This window comes from Arachis hypogaea, chromosome 12 (genome assembly GCF_003086295.3).
Source record: "Arachis hypogaea cultivar Tifrunner chromosome 12, arahy.Tifrunner.gnm2.J5K5, whole genome shotgun sequence".
Taxonomy (NCBI): domain Eukaryota; kingdom Viridiplantae; phylum Streptophyta; class Magnoliopsida; order Fabales; family Fabaceae; genus Arachis; species Arachis hypogaea.
This window is the reverse complement of record NC_092047.1, coordinates 5,885,674-5,894,285: the sequence shown is the minus strand read 5'-3', so window position 1 is coordinate 5,894,285 and position 8,612 is coordinate 5,885,674. Positions and strand designations below refer to the sequence as shown.

The 8,612-nt window shown below is 25.7% G+C and overlaps 2 long non-coding RNA genes across 3 annotated transcripts; both read left to right on the top strand.

Moving 5' to 3' along the window:
- The first annotated feature begins 1,091 nt into the window (after window positions 1–1,091).
- Window positions 1,092–2,013, top strand: LOC112726569 (uncharacterized). Of its 2 annotated transcripts, none has more exons than XR_011869088.1 (2): window positions 1,092–1,270; window positions 1,469–2,013. It is a non-coding gene; the product is annotated as an uncharacterized lncRNA (long non-coding RNA). The 2 variants fall into 2 exon arrangements; XR_003165305.2 differs by having other exon boundaries at window positions 1,110–1,372.
- Window positions 2,014–6,021: 4,008 nt separating this feature from the next.
- On the top strand, window positions 6,022–7,817 carry LOC112726571 (uncharacterized). The gene is made up of 3 exons (XR_003165307.3): window positions 6,022–6,485; window positions 6,660–6,727; window positions 7,477–7,817. It is a non-coding gene; the product is annotated as an uncharacterized lncRNA (long non-coding RNA).
- Window positions 7,818–8,612: the final 795 nt, after the last annotated feature.

The window sequence follows — 8,612 nt, the reverse complement described above, 5'->3', positions numbered from 1 at the left end:
TGCGAAAATAAATAAAAACATAAGCATTGAAATTTTGGCTTTTATATTTAATAAAAAAATTTAAATTAAAGTCTGCCGGTTAAGTGATTTTTCACTTTGGACGAATTTTTATTTTTAGTGAGTTCAACTTTTTGATTTAGTAGCCAATCTTCTTTAATAAATTAGACAGTCGATCTGGTAAATCATAATCTGTTTGTCACTCCTACTTAAGATATAGCGTTAACAATAGTATAATTTATGTAAAATAATAATATGGGATAGAATTTAAGAAATCAATCATATATATATATATATATATATATATATATATATATATATATATATATTAAAATTCAACTACCAAAATTTAATTATTCTGTCACAATAGATTTAATTATTTAAATTATTTTAAAAATTATATATAAAATAATATACATAAATATAAATAACTATTATTTTTCATGACAAATTTTGTACGTTCATGGATATTTTTATCAGACGATAATTTACAAATGGCCATTGTGTTTTTGGTGTGCACCCCATATCTCTGCAAATCTCATCCCAAATCCATTTCAGACTTCAGAGTGTATCCTTATTCTATTAATATAAAAATGATTAATTAATGACAAGTTATATGGTTGGGTTAGCTGACATGTTAATTATATTAATTATACCATACTTATGCTTTATACGTAAGTTCCAACTGAGTGACATTTCGTTGCATCTGCGGAACTTCAAAATTAAATTAAAATGGTGTTGTAGTAGCCCCTAATCACAAATCATATTCCACCATTTTTCCGTATTTTAAGTATGATCAAACTAAAAATTAGGTTAAAGTGAAAATTTATTTCTATCTAATGTCATAATATATTAATATGTCTTTAAACTTATTGGTTGTCTATAATTTTATTAAATTTATAATTAAATTTATATATATATATATATATATATATATATATATATATATATATATATATATTAGAGTCTTTATATTATATCAAATTTCATAATTAAATTTATATTATAATAAAATGTTAGAATTATCTAAAACATTAACATCCCCACATAATTACAATTCCTCAATAGGAACTTACTTGCACAAAAGCAACATCACACTTCATGTCCCTCTTGCCTCCTTAGCACATATATCCCTGAAATTCATGCACCTAATAAGTTCCTATTTTTTCTCTCTCTTGTCCCTTCATATTTAGATCTTCAACATCCCTATCTCCTTGATCATGTTCTATATACTTCATCTAATTCTTCCTCTTATATATAGCACCTTTTGCAGGCAAGTTTTCTTGTGTCCTTATTCATCATGAGGGAGGACTAACTTTTCTTCAAAAAATACTAAATATCTTTACATTAAGACACATAATTTTGCATAAAATAGGTAGGATTATTATTTTTTGCAATTCAAAATCTAATTTACGAAGCAGCTAGGTTTTATTTAATTTCTGATCGACTGACTAAACCTCTTATTTATCAGATGACAGAAGCAATTACAAGTACTAAAGTCGTGTTTCGAGACAGTATTCAATCGGAGTCTAAAGGAATGAAGAATATCAGAGATTACTACAAAGAAAGAGAAGAAAGGATGATAACTAAAAAGACATATATGATGATTTTGTTGTTGTCTTTGTTGATAAGCATATTTGGAGGGTGTATGCTTGGATGGTGGTTACATAAGTATCATCCATCAAATAAGCATCTTTGGATGGTACCCTTTAGTCTCATTCTCTTCCTCACACCAGCCTTTGTTTGGTTCTCAATATTCATCTCTGACTTTTGTATTTCCAAGATTGATGATGAGCAAAAACAAGAACAAGGAATGGTGATGATGAATCATCATCAAATTCATCCATTGGATCAATCACTTTGAGGAACCTCCAGTCTATGTTCTTTTCTTCATTTTGACTTGTGCAATTAATTAGCAAGTAATTTATTATTAGTATCTCTATATATTGTTTATAATAATGATCATTTGATTTTTTTTTTTGGGTATATTAATAAATTTAGACATAATCTTTGTTATGATACTGCATTTTATTTTATTAGTGTGTAAAAAACACTCAAAATAGCAGTGATTACTAATTAAAAAAGGAAGGGAGTAATTAATTACAAATTATTTTAATTTTGCTTGAAAAACACTTCAAAAATGTTTCTTGGTGAATGTTGTAGTCCACTTTATTATCTCTAGTTCTTCCTTTATTATTATTATTATTATTATTATTATTATTATTATTATTATTATTAGAAACAAGAGACTAAACTGGAGAAAAGATTTGTGTATTATTGAGCGTATTCAAGTTGTCTATTCAAGTTGTCTGGAATGATATAATATAAAAGGGTATTTATAAGTACTAAGAGAATCGTAATAATAAAGACGTAATCTTTTATAATAAACAACCTATTCTCTTCAAGGAGGATACCATGACTCTGATACCATGTTAGAAATAAGAGACTAAACTGGAGAAAGAATTTGTGTATTATTGAGTGTATTCAAGTTGTCTATTCAAGTTGTCTGGAATGATACAATATAAAAGGGTATTTATAGGTACTAAGAGAATCGTAATAATAAAGACATAATCTCTTATAATAAATATTCAGATATACTAAATAATACTAATCGATCCTAATTCATCCTAATTATATTCTAACCATTATTATTATTTGGTAATAAACTTGTAGGATAATTTATCAGACTTGTGAAGTTTATTTATTTGGATTTATTAGTGAATGTAGGACAGATCCATCACTTTTTTTTAGTATTAATTTATATTCCCTTTCCTGCTTATCTCTATGAGTTGATATCTGGGACAAGATATTTTTCCAGTTTTATTATAACATACATTTTTTTGTGATTAAAAACAAAATATGTGTAACTAAAAAAAAATAAAAGAGGGAAACGAAAATATATGAGAATAATCTAAGTCAAACATGATGTTCAAGCAACATAAGAATTGACAAAGAAGTGATAGAAAAATAATTAAGAGTTGTTAGCTTCACCAGATTATATCCAATTGAAAGACTAATTAAGCACATTAATTAATTTGGTAAGTCTAATTGTAACATAATGGTAGCTTTCAATACAAACTCATAAAGTAATAATAAAGCATGATTCTTACAACCGTCCCCTGATTTTTCAATTTATTTCCAGAAAGGATGACATGATGGCTTTCCAATAATGAAAAAATCTGCAATCCGGGGAGAAAAAATAAAAAGTAAAAAATTCTTAAAAGGGATAAAAACTAAAAAGCCAATAAGGATGTGGATGCATGGGAAGAATATGAACTACTTCAAGAAAAATATTAATATTTTTACTTTTGGATATGATTAGGTTATTATTTGAAACGTTGAAAATATATTTAAGAGTCAAGTCATTAATTAAAGGTGAATTTTATCCCATCACTTTTAAAATAATATGTAATTTATTTTTTATGATATGTCAAGTTTTAATTGAATAATATATTAATTATAATAAAATAATTTTATAATTAAAATATTATTTAAAATAAATAATTATATAATTTTTTAAAATATTAATAATCAAATTCCTCTTTTCTCTAAATTATTCTACCTAAAAAAATATCTTCTATATATCCTCGTCCTTCCAAGCTTCACCATTGTCCTTTATTTATTTATCTCAATCTCAGTTTTACTACTTATAATTAATTAATTTTATCAATAAAAAATTAATTCTAATTAAATTATATAACTATACCACGAAACTAATAGATTATTTCATATATAAAATTGATTGTGCTTAAAATGCTACTTATTATTTATTTGCGACTTTTTATAAAGAGGCGTTGGAGCGCAAAAACTACTTCTTAAATAAGTGTCTGTTTGTGATTAATATGCCGTTGAATATAAATACAAGTGTTAATTTTAGTAGCTTATTGTAAATAAATTATACTAAAATTTTAAAGATGAGATTTTTTTTAAACTGAACTGCACCTAATTATTAATACTATAAAAAAAATAGTGGAGTATGGTGTGAATTTGATGGTGATCAGTTTTGTTATTAATATTTTAAAAAATTATATAATTATTTATTTTAAATAATAACTTAATTAATATAAAATAATTCTACTACAATTAAAATATTATAGAAGATAAATTACATGTTATTTTAAAGAAAATTGAATAGAATTTATCTTAATTAAATTGTATTTCATACGCTAAAATATAAAATTAATCAAATATTAATAAGTTCATGTATAAAAGTACATTGAGGTAATTAACAAAATCTTTAATTTCTAGCACCAAATTTATTATTTATTTGAGATTGATGTTCAAACTTTTTCAGAGGATCAACGTTTATTAATGGAATAGAGAATCGTGAATAATTGATGTCTAAGCTTCGTTTGTTTAAAGAATCAACATTTATTTTACTGTTGAATAATAATCAAAATTTTGCGTTAATAATGAAGAGCAAAATCTAACACTACCAAAAATACGGGAGTTACCAACGGGAAGGTACCCACGAACGATAAACAGTAGCAAAATTTAATGACCGTGTTAACCAATGGCAACGTATTATATCTCTGTGGCCAAATTTTATGGAGTTTTCCAACGTTTTCGTTTGTCCCTGGCCAATTTGAGATGGATTATCTCATTTGCCACAGACCCAATGATCACCGTGACAAAATGGAACGATATCCACTTTCAATTCCGTGCTTAAAATTTCATTCTCCTAGAATAACCTCAATTATATATAACTTAGAAAAAAATCTTTAATATTGGTTAAGATTCAATTTCAAAAGCTCTCAATTAAAATGTGAAATGAAGATTTAAAAGAACAACTTAATTCAAATAATTACATAATAATTTTAGATGTGATTTTTTTAATATTTATCTTTTAAGTATTAATGCTCTAGAATTTATCTTTTAGGTACCAATGCTATAATCTTATTTTTTTTTATTTGTTAACAAAAATTAGATAAAATTTAATTTAAAATATGTAATTATCTTATACTAGCGGTTCAATAGACACTATCTTAATTGTTCAGACGCTTTTTTATTGAGTTAAAAAATATTTTTATATTTTTATTTTTAAAATTATAAATTTAACAGGAATATATAAAAATTAGTTATTAAAAAATAAAATATTTTAAATTATTTAAGATATGCAAAAAATATAAAATAATTAAGTTTAAATTGAAAAAGATAAAAAAGTTACGTTGTTATTGTATATAATAAAATTAACATAAAGATTCAGGGACATGGTTTACAAATTACTTATTTATATATCAAATCTATTTATTTTTTCAATGTTATTTAATTTGAAACAAATTTAAAAATTTATATTCAAAATATTTTTTATCTTTATGCATAATTTGAATAGATAAAAAATATTTCTTTATTCTTATACTAAACATCTTTAATTATTTTTAATTTTATTATTATTTTAACATTATTATTTTTTATTTTGATTTTATTTATTTTTATAGCAAATATCTGCAAAAAAAAATGTTATGTTCGATTTTTATTATTTATTTTACTTTTTTATAGTCGTTTAAGTTAGACCTCTTACTTGTTGAGTGATGTTTACTCCCAACCAAAAAAAATACTTATGAAGTCATATTCATTTTTATTTATAGGAGTACATCTATTATATCATAATTTTAATAATTAATATAAATAAAAAAAATAAAAAAAATTTATATGTTTTTTAATTATTTCTAAGGGTGAATTATATGTATTCCTATAATTAAGAAATAGACTTATCTTATTCCATAATAAATAAATTTTTTAATTATTTAATTTATAAAAAAATTCCATCTTTTTATTTATTCTAAAAATTAAAAATAAAAATTAGTATTTATACTTGATTAACATAATTAAAATAAAATATAAAAATAAACTTTGAATAGAGATAAAAATATAAAATTTTAAATTTCAAAATATAAAACAGTTAAAAGATAAAGTAATTATTTAAATATAATTTTTTTAAAGCAGTCTATAAACTTAGATAAATGAATTTTATATATAAAATGAGTCATTATATATTGACATAAATGATAATTCTTCATAAATAAACAAAGAAACTAAACTCATAATTTTATTTCAATTTGAGAATTTGCGCCAAAAATCGAGCTTAATTCAAGTCACGCCAAAAACCCAAGCTTGAATCAAAACCGCCCCACTTTTTATTTTCAGTTTCGGAGCTCATTCAAGCTTTCGCTCGCCGGCCCTAATCCGCCTCTGCATGTATCCGTCTCCTCGGGCTCAGATCTCGTACCCCCGCTAGGCTCCGATCTCGCGCTGCTGGCAACATCAACGCTCATGATACGCGCGCACAGGTCACATCTCTCACTCGCTGACGCTGCTGTACCTCCTGCCTGTGGTCGCCTCCTCCGATCTCAGACCTCGCACCTCCGGCAGCCTCCAACATTACACTTCAAGCGACATTCACAGTCGTGGTTTGCGCTCACAGGTCACAGGTCTTACTTGGTCACACTGCTCAAGGTCGTTGTCGTCAACAACAAGAACTTCTCCAGGTTTTTTTTTTTCAAATTTAATCCTTTGTAAATTTTTATTTGATCTGGTATTTATGTATTTCAGAAAAAAAAAAAAAAGAAGGGATTAGATGATGGTTTAGAAACGGGCATATGTTCTGTATTATTTGATTTGATGTTGTAAGGAATTATCCTTTTGTTGCCTCCCTCATACAGAGTATTAATTGCAAATTTAAGATTGGCACAAGACTAGGAGCAACCTAGCACTTAGAATTCCTAATACGGTACGATAATTTTCTCTTTAACATGATGCATATTATAGGTGACATTTTAAGCAAATAGTTTGATATCACTAACACATAATGGAATCATAGTCATCATTACTATAGGGATTTTTTTCTATATTGGGCTTCTCAATTTACTTATATAATAATTTGAATGCTAATCTTATTTATTGATATAAAATTTACTGCTATTAAACTAGTTATTATGAAAGTGGATATAGTTGTTCATATTTTAAAAACTTTTTATTTACTGCAAAAATTTCCTTTCATTTCTCATGAATCATATATTCTTGAATCTAGTTATATGGATCAATACTCTTGATGTTTATGTTTCGGTTTTATACTTAAGAGATTATAGAAGGTCGGAGAAACATTATCCAACTTAACCAAAGATATATTTACTAGTTTCTAAATAGGAAATTATTGATTTAGTATGGTTAGATATGACTGATTTCTTTCAATTATTAATGATAAAATTTTGGAAATATTCTGAATCTGAATTTAAATTTGACTTGTTAAATATGCTCTATGATTAACTTACTGAATATGCTGTATTGGATTATGCTTATTAATGTTTAATTTAGTTAACTTACTGAATTTAAGTTTGACTTGTTAAATATGCTCTATGGTTTTTTTTGTATGTTATTTAACTTCTTGTGTTTCAATTATATGAACTATTTTATGTCTGTTTTATTTGATTTTTATTTTTTCTGAATTCTTTTTACGCTGTCTATAACTTTGTGTCGCAGGCATTTAGAATACTATGAAACATAAACGTAATATCAGCGGACAATCAATCCTTGAAGAATTACGAAGACAAAGTGAAGACATAAACTTGAGTTCGGAAGATGGGTTGGAACAAATAAGTCTCAATGATTATTAGATGGACGATGAAGTACCTACCTTCTCTGATTCTATGCCACACATTGAGTCGAAATGATGTATCTCATGTCATGTTTATTTTAATTTTAATTTATGTCTAATTTATACTGTTATTAGAGTTACTTATATTTTTGTCGTACAGAATTATAAAACTTGGTTTTTGTTATTTCTTTACTATATATATGAACAATGCATATGCTTTAATTTACTCTTATTACTTAGTTTGCTATTTTTTTTATTTTAATGTTATTATCGTTGCTTTGATTGTTTATTTTGTTATAAAATTATTTTAATATGTATATATATATATATATATATATATATATATATGCAATATTAATTTAAAAAAATATTCAATTGATAACTATAGTTGAGAGTTTTTTTTTTAATTGAAAAAAAATTAGCTACGGATTAATGTGTTGGTAAATAACCCATAATATTGGCCACGGAAAAAAGCGTGGAAAAAAAAGCCCAGCCTATCAAATATTTTTTGTGCATGGTTTTTTTTGCCACAGAAAAAATCGTGGCTAAATTACCCAACAACGTTTAGCCACAAAAAAAATGTGGCAAAAAAAGCCCAGCCTATCGATATTAGCCACGGAAAAATTGTGACAAAACTATACTCATTAGTTACACTGTTGTCATTTAGCCATGGTTTAGAGTGTGGCCAATAACATAAAAACCGTGGCTATTTAGATGTCTCCACGGATCATAAAACCGTAGCTAACCGGCCGAAAACCGTGGCTAACGAAAAAGGCGTCGCCCTTGTTAGCCACGGAAATGTATTCGTTGTTAACGCTTAGTCGCCACGGATTTTCTTGATGTTAGCCACAGTTTTTTTCGTGGCTAACCACCGCTTTTGTGGTAGTGTAAGTTATAATAAGAGAATGTCCATATTTATACTTGAAGAAGCAATAATAACAATAAAAGAGCTAATCGTTATTATAAATAGTCAAAATTTAGTATAATAATAATGAACAACAAACATATATATAACGGAAGT